At 35.8% G+C, this 14,678-nt stretch overlaps 2 protein-coding genes across 2 annotated transcripts in view; both read left to right on the forward strand.

The window, feature by feature from the left end:
• Positions 1 to 14,678, forward strand: part of LOC127853630 (uncharacterized) — a 149,227-nt gene that overhangs the window by 25,079 nt on the left and 109,470 nt on the right. The window lies entirely within an intron of this gene.
• Positions 11,811 to 14,678, forward strand: part of LOC127852694 (uncharacterized) — a 191,876-nt gene continuing 189,008 nt past the window's right edge. Inside the window, exon 1 of the mRNA XM_052386644.1 lies at positions 11,811 to 11,907. The gene's annotated coding sequence lies outside the window, so the exon portion shown is untranslated. The remainder of the gene's footprint in view (positions 11,908 to 14,678) is intronic.

A 14,678-nucleotide genomic window follows, 5' to 3' on the forward strand; every position in this document is an offset into this window, starting at 1 on the left:
AATATAAGTTAGACACATTTGCATCTTACATATCTTAAAAAAAACAAACATGTGAATCTAAAGCAATACATTTATTACTGACACTACCTATTCTATATGTTGGCGGACAGCATAAGTTCAAAGAAGGAACCACAATTAAATAAGATCCATTTTCGAATGATAATGATTGTATAGCAAGAAGTCATATATTAATTCTAGCTAAACTTGCATTAGTTAAAATAATTGTGTTCATTAAGTTCACATCAATCTGTTCTGTAAAAAGAGATAGAACAGATTAAAGACGGCGCTAATAAAGTGTGAAAGTGCGCGTGCCTTTGAACGTTGAGTTAAGCGAGAGGTGCGAATGAAATTACACATAATTAAAAACTGATACTATTGTGTCACCTTGCATTGTGCTAACATCAATAACTCAAAAGTGTCTCGATGCTCGCGCAATAAATGGTTTTAATGGAACCATTAAAATCGCTATTATTAATACAAAGCACATGAACTAAAATTCATGCTGCAATTTCTATTTAAGAGTTTCACGTCAATTAGAAAAACTTAAAACATTTACATCAATTTACGTATAAGATGATAAACAGCATGAAGTGCTTTTCGGTTGGTACATTGCCGATATATTTATAACTTGCTACCAGTTGATTATAACTATATATTTTATTTGATATTTTACATGACTGTCTTAGTCCTCTAAGCCGAAATGATCCGTAAACTAAAAAAGTTTCTTTGTGTCGTATTACTTAAACTAAATTTTGATTCACATCGTGCATCGAATCATTTCTGTCGGTCATGTCGGTTGATATTCATTATTTTTCTGGTATTGTTTTAGTATGATGCTGCTGCCTTTGCAAATATAACAGAATAGTTTATTTTTGACTTAAGCATGTGAAGCTCATCGTTATTAACATACATATAAATAACAGCATGCGTTGAAGTACACACAAAAACACACATAATTTTAAAGAATAAATAATCTAAATAAACACGAAATATATTTCGTGAACATATTTCGTGAGAATGGTACATGGATGGGTTTAATACACAGTGGTCACACAATGTTATGCATATAGGTTTACAAAAATATAGATACAGTTACATATTTCTGACCTTATTTTTTTTGTGAAAAATGTACTTCTATTTAACACTACATATATATGACATTTTCTCTTATTTTAAAGCATGTTAAACAATACATGGCTAGCTTTCTTAATACAGTTTTGTTTGTGCTATTAAGTAGTTTAATAAACATGAACATATTCGGTCGGATTCTATAATATTTCGGAATTAATGCATTCCTAACATCATTATAATAAGGACATTTAAGAACAAAGTGAAATTCATCCTCGATGTCATTTAGGTTACATAATATACATTTGCGTTGATCTCTGTCAATAAGTGTATATTCAGTTATTATCCTTTATAAAAGTGCGGCTCGTGTGAATTTGTGAATAGCAGAAGCATTTGTCTGCTTAATTAAGATCCGTGTTAGTGTTCGTGTGTCGTATGAATAGATATCGTTGCAGGAAATTACAATGATCCGTAAATTTAAGATCTGTACAGTATTGACGAAATCAGAATGAAGTATCTGGCTTATTTGGTATTTTTCCACACATGTTTTTCTTAACTTTTATTTAATTTAAATCCGTTAATAGGAACTCTATATATATATATAGCGAGAAATTGAGTGCTTTTCGGTCTTCACAGGAAAAGCATTTCGGTCGGTATATTGCCGATATTTATCCAATTTTGTAGTATAGACATACAATCATATAACCATTAATTAACTAATTAAACCCGTTAACACACACTAGAAACGATATATTGCATATATATAGCGAGAAATTGAGTGTATTTTCGGTGCTTTTCGGTGCTATTCGATGCTTTTCGGTACTTTGCGGTGATTGTATGCACCCGTAAATAACTATGTATAGACATCGTGAACAATACATAGTGAGCAATCTACCCATATATACAATATATAATCATATCATAATATATATATATATATATATATATATGTACTGTGCACGGTACTTACCGAAAAGAAAGGCGCAACTTCAAAAACGTCCCTCTCGTACATAAACTGGAGCGTTTTATATCCAGAATACGAGAACACTGTGTACGATCCCTTACACAAATAATCAGACAAGTACTTTGTCTGGCTATGTCCCACTACTAAAGGCATTGTTAGTAAATAAAATCAAACACAACAATTCGAGCACAAGGTCAATTAACACACTTTATATCAACACCGATTCATAAAATGTTTATATGATTTATATCGTGATCAAAGCTAGACTTGTATTGCAGTTATGATTTTTTTCTTAACAAAAAACTTCTTATTTAAGTATTCGGATCGGAACGGTTTGACAACAAGCTGTATATCTACCCAAGACCCAAATCTTCGATTGACAGTAAGTAAGAACAACATGCCAAGAGCAGATATACAAGGGTGGCACTAACCTGTGATCGCGACCATTGTATCCTTAATTGGCAGTTGTTGTTACTGTGTCCCCGGAAAATTTCAGGGTATTGCATGAACCATGTCACGAAATTGACATTTAACTGGTAATATCAATGTCAAAAGTAGCAGTAACAGACATAGTTACCGTGACTTAGTGGTCTAAGGTGCCCATCTACCTACCCAGGGGTTGTGGATTGATATGGCATCTTTTCATATTGGTATTAACACGGCCGTAGGAATAGGTCCATTGTTTACATTACAATGGTATCAAATAATGTATGGTCGGTTGGGAAAGTGATGATTTTATCACCTTTTCCGGGTAGTCCTATAGGCATTTGCGCGTGTAAAAAACGTTAAAATAGGCCGACTTTGACCGCGATTTACAGGCTGAATCTGAACCTGCCTTAAAATATTTTTAGATGGTTAGAAACTGTGGAGGTTCTCCTGTACTACAATACCATTATAATTAATATCGAGTCAATAATACTGTTTTATAACCCCGTTTACCTTCTCCGGGTTTTCCTTAAGGCATTTCCGTGTGTAAAAAAACCCGTTAAAACAGGCTGACTTTGACCGGGATTTACAGGCGGACTCTGACCCTGCCATAAATTATTTTGACATGGTTAATAACTGTGGAGTATCTTCTTTACAACGGTACCATTATAATTAATATCGGACGAATAATAATGCATTTATAACCATTTTCGCTTTGATGCTTCGCCTTATTTCATATTATGCTTTCTCACAATATTTTTTACATATTTAGAAACAGTGGAACAATACCGTAACAACGGTACCAAAAATGTATGGTCGGTTGGGAAAAGGATGCTTTTATAACCCCTTTTAGCTTTTCCGTGTTTTCCTCAAGACATTGTTCTGTGTTAAAAAAAACACGGTATTTTTCGGTCAACTTTTACCGCACAGCGATTTACAGGTTAACACTGTCCCTGCCATAAAATATTTTAACATTATTAGAAACTGTAGAGGATCTTCTTTACAACGGTACCATTACAATTAATATCGGACGAATAATAATGCATTTATAACCATTTATATCGGTTCCTGGTTTTCTTTACGGCATTAGCGTGTGTAAAAAAAACCGTTAAAACAGGCCGACTTTGTCCGCGATTTACAGGCCGACTACGATCCTGCCATAAAATATTTTCATATGGTTAGAAAATGTAGAGGATCTTCTTTACAACGGTACCATTATAATTAATATCGGACGAATAATAATGCATTTATAACCATTTATATCGGTTCCGGGTTTTCTTTACGGCATTTGCGTGTGTAAAAAAACCGTTAAAACAGGCCGACTTTGTCCGCGATTTACAGGCCGACTACGACCCTGCCATAAAATATTTTGATATGGTTAGAATCTGTAGAGGATCTTCTTTACAACGGTACCATTATAATTAATATCGGACGAATAATAATGAAGTTATAACCATTTATATCGGTTCCGGGTTTTCTTCTCGGCATTTGCGTGTGTAAAAAAAAACGTTAAAACAGGCCGACTTTGTCCGCGATTTACAGGCCGACTACGACCCTGCCATAAAATATTTTGATATGGTTAGAATCTGTAGAGGATCTTCTTTACAACGGTACCATTATAATTAATATCGGACGAATAATAATGAAGTTATAACCATTTATATCGGTTCCGGGTTTTCTTCTCGGCATTTGCGTGTGTAAAAAAAACGTTAAAACAGGCCGACTTTGTCCGCGATTTACAGGCCGACTACGACCCTGCCATACAATATTTTGATATGGTTAGAATCTGTAGAGGATCTTCTTTACAACGGTACCATTATAATTAATATCGGACGAATAATAATGCATTTATAACCATTTATATCGGTTCCGGGTTTTCTTCTCGGCATTTGCGTGTGTAAAAAAAACGTTAAAACAGGCCGACTTTGTCCGCGATTTACAGGCCGACTACGACCCTGCCATAAAATATTTTGATATGGTTAGAATCTGTAGAGGATCTTCTTTACAACGGTACCATTATAATTAATATCGGACGAATAATAATGAAGTCATAACCATTTATATCGGTTCCGGGTTTTCTTCTCGGCATTTGCGTGTGTAAAAAAAAACGTTAAAACAGGCCGACTTTGTCCGCGATTTACAGGCCGACTACGACCCTGCCATAAAATATTTTGATATGGTTAGAATCTGTAGAGGATCTTCTTTACAACGGTACCATTATAATTAATATCGGACGAATAATAATGAAGTTATAACCATTTATATCGGTTCCGGGTTTTCTTTTCGGCATTTGCGTGTGTAAAAAAAAACGTTAAAACAGGCCGACTTTGTCCGCGATTTACAGGCCGACTACGACCCTGCCATAAAATATTTTGATATGGTTAGAATCTGTAGAGGATCTTCTTTACAACGGTACCATTATAATTAATATCGGACGAATAATAATGAAGTTATAACCATTTATATCGGTTCCGGGTTTTACCATAAAGATTTCCGGATAGTTCCGGGTTTTATACCTCGCCACCGTATCAACCTCTATTAATTAAAGGAAGCTATCATTGGTTGATATAATGGATCAGCGTTGTTTGTAACGGGGTGATTAGTGGGTTTTTCTAAACTCGTGCTTTTGCGGGATCAGTCTATTGTTTCTAACGCCGATTACAAAACCCCATGACGTCCACTGTACTTCCTGAAAATTGGCCATACGCCGAAAATAGCAACCCGTGACATATTAAAGCTGTCGATTAAAATAACGCTCCGCCTCCTATCCAATACAATTGGCGCAGGCTCATATTAAAGCTATCGATTAAAATAACGCTCCGCCTCCTATCCAATACCATTGGCGCAGGCTCACAGTAGATGTGTGTTGATGAATTGTAGCAGACGACAATCTTAACACGTTTGCTGTTCACGGTTAGGCAGACCGCGCTTAATTGGAGCACGTGCTTGTTTATTGTCACGATGTTTTGATTACAATAACGTGTGAATGTCGGCAAAGAAGTTGATACCCCGTCTTGAACCCTGTTTGACCAAAAGTTGTTAATTGTTGTAACAGTAGTAGGCATGCACCATTGACATTATGACCCGTTTGTAACTTGTCAAAATATGTTAATTGGCAAACACAGATATGGATTTTACAAAAATATCGAACTTGTACCACTTATCATTCGTGATTAGAATGTCGCAACGTACGCTTTCCGATTTTGGCATTCCACTTTCGACGAAACGTAAATTAGAAATTGATGCAAATTGCTTTGTAAGCAAAACAAGTTTATATCGGACAAATGAAAACAATGTCATTACGCAGAACTTTCTGACTATTCAACAAAGTGTTAGCGTTTGTGAATCTCCATTTAAGATGCATATAAAGGACTTGTTTGTGCAATGTGTGTAACGTTTTAAAAATAAATAATTGTTTAAGAGGGTAACTCATTTTACAGTATTCTAAGACTTCTTTGAAAAGCTATAGTTTGTATAAGATATATATCCTATGGTGTTTAATCTTGTTTTTGTTACTACATGAAAATATAAAACACATAATAAAATATACATTCTGGATTTTGTCTGTTTAATTATTCAACAATAAATCTCAGAACTATACATACAATGTTTGTGTGTAACAAAGCTTGTTATTAAGTCACTATACAAATATATTTGTGCCCTTTTTATGGATGTTGCGCGATAAAGTGTCCTTTTTTGAAATTTTGCACCACGCCCCTTTTCCTTCCTGTATAAAACACTAGGTAATAGGATGCCGGTTACATGCATCGTATATGCCAAAGCTTTCAGTGGCCATCGGCTTGTGTTTAGTTCGTCGTTTGCGTTTTCCTTTGTCTAATTGGTTGGTAGTGAAAATAAAACAGACAAAAATTCCCTCTCTGAGGCCATTGGATTCACATTTGCTACGCAGATATCACGAATCACGTATCGTTTGGATGTAATATATAGATTTATATACTGGTTAATACTGAAACGAGAAATGTGTTGTGAAGTCTCGTCCGAACGGCCTTTAGACTCTTTTGGCACTATAATACTTAATTTATCTTAAAAAGTATTGCTCACAGATTTATTTTTTATTTATTTTCATCAATGATCTTATTGTATAATTTGAATTTGTTAATGGTGTCAAAAATCAAAGTTTTTTCCATCATGAAGTTATATTCTTAGTGAGATTGATATTCGATATTCCAACAATGTTCATTTAATATGATGGTAATTGCTAATTGTTTTTATATTAATGCGTTATTGCTAAATAGGTGTAATACGAATATTGAAAAAAAAACAGTTTAAGAGAGCATTCAATTTACTAGATTCATACGTTTTTTTGCGTGAATCATAAAACAAGAGATACATTCATTGTATATCTTCATTTTAAGCAGTAACCCCCTTCTCTCTGTCAACCCAGGAAATCGATTATATATCGGTGATATGTTATTTCTTTCAATGCGGCAACATGAAGCAACTGTCGATTCAAACTACACCATTTTCTTGTAGAAATGCTTCATACTTGCCCTCATAAGTTCTTGCCATGAGACTATACAACTGAGACGCCACAAAGGTTAAACATCCTTGTTAAGTAGCGATATGTACCTGTCTCGGCATGTTTTGCCATCACATTAGATGAGCGTAATTTTGAATAAGTTATACTATGTCATTCTCAGATTAGAAAAAAATGAGTTATGTGAATGACACAAAATTCATTCCGTTCAGGCGGCTTGATCACGTTGCCGAATTATTATACAAAATTCCTTACATCCAGGCGGCTTTATGACGTTGCCAGACTATGAAAGTGCGTGGACAGATATCGCCTCCAGTAATACCTCTGCCAGCAGCTACAAGGAGTTCGCTCATAAACTTGGCGAGGTCCCAATCCTTGTAGACGTACAGGTGAAGGCAATCGATGGGCCGAACAAGGGATATATCTTCCAAGCATCAGGTGGGTGATCTGCACTCTCGTTGGATGTATATCATACAGTTCACAAACGTGAGCATAAACCTGGAATTTACTGACCCTATACTTTATCATATTTTTAAAATGTTTTATTTTCTGTTTTGACGATATTGTACCTTCCCTGTTAAGTGAATATTATCGGGCTACCCGTGAGGTTCGAAGTGTCGACCGGATTCAAATTTCTTATGCTTTGCATTGACCGTTCAAAGGCGGTTACCCCAGCTTATTTTTTTTTAAATGTTTTTATATCGTGTGTAAATTTGACTTAAAGAAAAGACTAGCGGTTATTAATAACAATCCCTTTCTTGAGTTTAATTATCCCGCTATATGAGAAGCGCTGTGGTAAAACGGGGCTTAATGCATTTGCGTAAAGTATCGTCCAAGATTAGCCTGTGCAGTCCGCACATGCTAATGAGGTTCTTTCATCTTTAACTATATTTTTTGTTTAAAGGATGTGTCTTCTTAGCGAAAATACAATTTAGGCGGAAAGTGTCACCCCTAATTATCCTGTAGCCTTCAAAATGGGACACTTGATGCACATGCATTTCGCCCGGTTTTTCTTTTTTACTGTGTGTATCTCAATTGTATTGTGGTAATCTTTTTCTACTGCAACTAATATTATACAGGACACCAGCAGCGCGATGATGACCAGCCGGAGGCGTATGGCGGCGTCATCTACATTTACTCTGAGACATCTGTGCGTGTCAGTGCGCCCCTCAAGTCTAACAACCATCTGGGAAGAACAATTTACACGGGTACATTCTTTTATATGTGACCCGCTCTGGGAAAATGGTACTTAATGCATGTGCGTAAAGCGTCGTCCCAGATTAGCCTGTGCACTCCGCACTGGCTAATCAGGGGCGAAACGTTCCGCTATTATTGTATTTTTCGTTTAAAATGAAGAAGTTTCTTAAAAAATGCTATTTAATGCGAAAAATGTCGTCCCTGGTTAGCCTGTGCAGACTGAACAGGCTAATCTTGGACGACACTTAACGCACTTGTATTACGTCTAGTTTTTCAAGAACGAGCCTCATTTGAAGTAATAAACACATTTAAACAACAATCCATTCAGTTTGAATTGTTTATTCTAATAGTTTATTTTTAGAGAGCACAATAACATGGTAATTCTTGGTAAATTTGGGTCAATATATCCGTACAAAAGAACACAGATACCGAAACGCAATCTTTTGTATATACTAACGTACATGGTATACACTTATTTTATGTGTTCAGTTGTTTCGTAAACAGGGCCGACGACTGTGAGAAATATCTTATCCTCGGACTTAAGATATTATTTGAGCCTCGTTCTGGGAAAACTGGGCTTAGTACATGTGCTTAAAGTGTCTACGAATTCCGAATGGGAAACTGAATTTATACAAAATAGATACTTTATTTAAACGAAAAAACTCGGCACATGTTGACCCCAATGAGCCTGAGCAGACTACACAAGCTCACCTGGGACGATAGTTTACTCACATGCATTAAGCACAATTTCGGATGAACCGGGATGATTAAACATTTTACAGGAGCGTCTCCTTACTGGGTTGGCCCTAATACACAAGACAGTTTGAGTGCTCAGGTACGAGTGCGGTGTTGGCGGGAGTCGTCACTCCCCAAACCAGACTTCTCAAAGACTGGGACCACCATAAAATCTACGACTGAATTGGGTTAGTTTGAAATTAACATGTCGTCGGACTTAAAAGGTTGCGTGATTTTTCTAATTGCTTACTTTTCTATTTAAAAACGAGAACAGTTAAATTAAGGTCGATACAGATTGCTTTTCCAATTCACGATAAACAGGTATCATATTATTTTAAGACATAATGCTGGTTTCTTGTGCTTTCTTCAAGAAAAATAAATAAATATAAACAATACTTGACCGTGATTAATGATGTAGCAAATTATCAAAGATTATGATCTTGAACTGTGGAAAAGCTGTTATGTTACCTTAAGACATTATACCCGACTGACCGATCAATGACCTAGCAGAGTTTATAACAAAGTAATTCATTCCAAGGTCCTCATAAAGCGGGATCTGTTTTAATATTGCCATATAAATATCCTCAGTGAGCGAAGTATATTAGAAAGTCGTCATTATAATGTCCTCATTTAGCGGGATCGATTTCAACATTGTCATTACAATGTCCTTATTTCGCGGGATCGATTATAACATTGTCATTACAATATCCTCATTTTGCGAGGTCGAATACAACATTGTCATTACAATGTCCTCATTTAGCGGGATCGATTACAACATCGTCATTACAATGTTCTCATTTCGCGGGATCGATTACACCAGTGTCATTACAATGTCCTCATTTAGCGACGTCGATTACAACATTGTCATTAGAATGTCCTTATTTAGCGGGGTCAATTACAACATTTTCATTACATTGTCCTCATTTCGCAGGGTCGATTACAACATTGTCATTACAATGTCCTTATTTAGCGGTGTCTATTACAATATTGTCATTACATTGTCCTCATTTCGCGAGGTCGATTACAACATTGTCATTAAATTGTCCTCATTTAGCGGGGTCGATTACAACATTGTCATTACGATGTCCTCATTAAGTGGGGTCGATAACAACATTTGCATTACAATGTCCTCATTTAGCGGGGTTGATTACAACACTGTCATTACAATGTCCTTATTTCGCGGGGTCGATTACAACAATGTCATTATAGTGTCCTTATTTAGCGGGGTCGATTACAACATTGTCATAACATGTCCTTATTTTGCGGGGTCGATTACCAAAATTGTCATTACAATATCCTCATTTAGCGGGGTCGATTATAACATTGTCATTACAATGACATCATTTAGCGGGGTCGATTACAACATTGTCATTACATCGTCCTCATTTAGCGAGGTCGACTACAACAATGTCATTATAGTGTCCTCATTTAACTGGGTCGATTATAACATTGTCATTAAAATGTCCTCATTTAGCGGGGTCGATTACAGCATTGTCATTACAATGTCCTCATTTAGTAGGGTCGATTAAAACATTGTCATTTCAATGTCCTCATTAGCGGGATCGATTACAACATTGTCATTACATTATCCTCATTTAGCGGGGCCGATTACAACATCGTAATTACAATACCATCATTTAGTGATGTCTTTTTCAAAGTCGTTGTTACACTGTCCTTATTACGTGGTGTATATTATAAAGTCGGCATTACAATGTCCTCATTTTGCGGTATATATATCGAAGTCGTTATTACAACTTCCTCATTTAACGATATCTATTATAAATTCGTTATTACGTTGTCCTCATTACGCGGCGTATATTACAACGTTGTTTTTACAATGTCCGCATTAAGCGGCGTATATTACAAAGTCGTTAGTTCAATCCCTCATTAAGCGTTGTCAATTACATAGTCGTTATAACAGTATTCTTGTTAAGCAGCGTACATGTATATTTAAAAGTCTTTATTACAATATCATTATATACCAGCATATATATATATATATATATATATATATATATATATATATATATATATATATATATATATATATATATATATATATATATATATATATATATATATATATATATATCTATATATCTATATATATATATATATGTGTGTGTGTCTCTAACATAGTGTTTGGGTAGTTTATGAATCCTTATCGGATCCTGCCCAAATACAACTATGGTTTCATGTTTGTAATAAATGTTCATGTAACTGTCCCTTCTGTGTATGTAAACTGTTCCAACATTGGACGATGTGTTGCGGTGAAAGTATAGGGTATATAACTGTGAATGAACCATCCTTTCTTGGGAATGGGGATTTCACAGTATGTCTGCTTCATTCTGCACCGTAGCTAGGCGCACACGCCGAAGTCTCCAAAAGATATATGTCTGTCTGTTTGTCTGTCTGTCTGTTTGTATGTCTGTGTATCTGGTTGGTTAAGCATATATATTCCTTCATTAAGCGGCGTCTTACACTCTGATAAACCACAATCTCTATATCTGAGATCGCGTTCAAATGCGCCATCTCATGTTCTTAAGTCCTGCATTGAACATCTTCCATAAGAAAAAAGTTAGCATTGCGCTGATAAAAAGGGTTTAATGCATGTGCGTAAAGAATCGTCCCAGAGTAGCCTGCTTAGTCCACATCTATTAGGCTTATCAGGGGAAGACACTTTCCGCATATACTGGATTTTTGTTTACAAGAGACTTCATTTAGACGAACACTTCCACGAAAGCGTACATTGTCGTCCTTGATATGCCAGTGAGGACTGTAGAGGCCGAGAAGATAATTTCCGCACATGCATTAAGCCCCGTTCTCCTAGCATGAGGCTTATGTTAATCATAATAACATTATTATGCGCTGTGTTATACAAAGAAGTACAGTACAATTTCTGTTTCAGCGGCTGATTCTTATAAGAAAATAAGCCATGGTATTAACGGTACACCAAATCTCGTGGTCTCACGCATACAGTTTGATCTAGCCGGAACCACTGTATATGCCGACTCAGTAGGTAGGTTGTTGACAACTGATTGATTAGTCACATTGAATTTCTAAGCTTTCAACATATTTTGTGCAATATATGTAAAATATATGCATAGTGTATTGAGATAATACAAATATATTCTATTTTACATTTTGCATATAGTTGATTCTAAATAGTTTCTTAGAACTTATGTAAATCGAACAAGGCAAACAAGGGTAAGAAAAGTTGATCTCGCGGTGATCCTGCAAGAAACAATAGTTTACAAATACTTTACTTAATTCATTCTTCGCGCATGTCCAGTTTAATTTTAATGGACCTGGTATACTGCAGTATAATTGTAAACAGCACTTCAATTAAGTCTTTTGTATCCTTACTTGTGGTTTGCATGATATACATGTATCTGGATATGATACATAAATTACGTAAAACTGGAACTAGCTTTTAAAAATAGTGGAAAATAACAGTGCAGATGAAGACGAGTACCGATGAATGCTTTATGTTTTGTTCCTGTGAATCAAGTTTTAGCTGTTTTATGTATTTCGAAGTAATTAAGCAGGACTGAATTTTCAGAAATTTAATTGTTTTCCATTGGTTATACAAACGGGATACTGAAAATAAAAATGCTAATGAGTCTTGAGGGTAAACAATTGTTTAACCTTTTTTAATTTTTTATTTGTACAATTATATCAGGGTCGGCTGGAGTCATCTATCTGAAGAATACATACCAGTCCAACGGTTACGTTGTGTTTGGGTACGATTCCTCAAATATCCAGATTTGGGCGCCGTCAGACATCTATGGACGTAAGTTGAGTATTGAGTGACGTGTTACAACTTCAGCGATTTTGGCGCAATTAGAGTATTGAGTGGTTTATTACAAGTTCAGCGCCATGGCGCAATTAGAGTATCAAGTGGCGTATTTCATCTTCAGCGCTATGGCGCAATTAGAGTATTGAGTGGCGTTTGACAACTTCAGCGCCATGGCACAATATGAGTATTCAGTTGAGTATTACACATTAAGCGCTATGGCGCAATTAGAGTATTGAGTTAAATATTGCCACGTCAGAGCAATAGTACAATATGAGTATTGGGCGAAGTATTACAACTTCAGCGCTAAAGAGCCAATATAGTATTGAATTGAGTACCACAATTTCAGCGCCGTTGCAAATAAGAGTATAGAGTGAAGTATTAGAACTTCAGCGCTTAAGTGCAATAAGAATACTGAGTGGAGTATGAACATTTCAGTGCCATTGCGAAATAAGCGTATTGAGTGGAGAATGAACATTTCAGTGCTATGGCGAAATAAGCGTATTGAGTGGAGAATGAACACTTCAGTGCTATGGCGAAATAAGCGTATTGAGTATCGTATTACAACTTCAGTGTTATGAGGCAATCAGATTATTGATTGGCTTATTACCAATTCAGCGCTATGGAGCAATTTAAATATAGAGTTGAGTAAACAGCATTGTGTTTAGAATTACCACTTCGGCACTATGGAGCAATTAGAGTATTGAGTGAAGTAAACCCTATGGCGAAATAAGCGTTTTGAGTGTAGTAAATCAACGCCGCGGCACGATTTAATAATGGAATCGAGTGTAACCACTTGTAAACAGCATTGCGTTGAGAATTACCACGTCAGTACCATGGAGCTATTAGAATATTGAGTGGAGTTTTACCACTTCAATGCTTTGGCGAAAAATGCGTTTTGAGTGGAGTAAGTTAACTTCAGCGCTATGGCGCAATTATAATATTGAGTATCGTATTACAACTTCAGCGCTATGACGCAATTAGAGTATTGAGTTGTGTATTCCCAATTCAGCGCTATGGCGCAATTAAAATATTGAGTTGAGTATCACAACTTCAGCGCTATGGCCCAAATAGAGTATTGAGTGGGGTATCAAAACTTCAACGCTATGACACAATTAAAATATTGAGTTGAGTATCAAAACTTGAGCGCTATGGCGCAATTAAAATATTAAGTTGAGCATAAAAACTTCAACACTATGGCGCAATTAAAATATTGATTTGATTATCAAAACTTCAACGCTATGACACAATAAAAATATTGAGTTGAGTATCACAACTTCAACGCTATGGAGCAAGAAGAGCATTTTGCTGGGTATTACAAATATAGCGCTATTATTCAATTAGAGTATTGAAATTAGTAATACAACTTTGAGTTTAGTTGTACAATTTCAGCGCCATTGCCCAATAAGAGAATTACAACTTCAGAGCTAAATAGTACGTATAGTATCGAGTTGAGTACTATAACTTCAGCGTTCTAGCAAAAAAACGAGTACAGAGTGAAGTATTAGAACTATTAAGTCGATTATCACCACTTCAGTGATTTGGCAAAATAAGAGTATTTTGTATCGTATTACAACTTCAGTGCTATGGAGCAATACAAGTATTAAGTGGAGTATCACCACTTCAGTGCTATGGCCAAATGTGGGTTGTAGAACAACTTCAGCACTAAGGTTCAAGTGGAGAATTGTGTATTGTTTTACAACTTCAGCGGTATGGCGCAATTAGAGCATTGAGTTGAGTATTACAGATTCAGCGCTATGATATAGTTTAACTATTGAGTTGAGTGTAACAGCTTTTAACAGCATTGTGTTGAGTATTACCACTTCAGTGCTATGACGCAATTAGAGTATTGAGTTGAGTATTACCAATTAATCGCTATGACGCAATTAGAGTTTTGAGTGTAGTATTACCAATTAAGCGCTGTGGCTCATTACAAATATTGAAATGAGTATCACAACTTCAGTGCTATGTTACAAGTAGGGTATTGAGTTGAG

Source organism: Dreissena polymorpha, chromosome 12, assembly GCF_020536995.1.
Source record: "Dreissena polymorpha isolate Duluth1 chromosome 12, UMN_Dpol_1.0, whole genome shotgun sequence".
NCBI classification, from domain to species: domain Eukaryota; kingdom Metazoa; phylum Mollusca; class Bivalvia; order Myida; family Dreissenidae; genus Dreissena; species Dreissena polymorpha.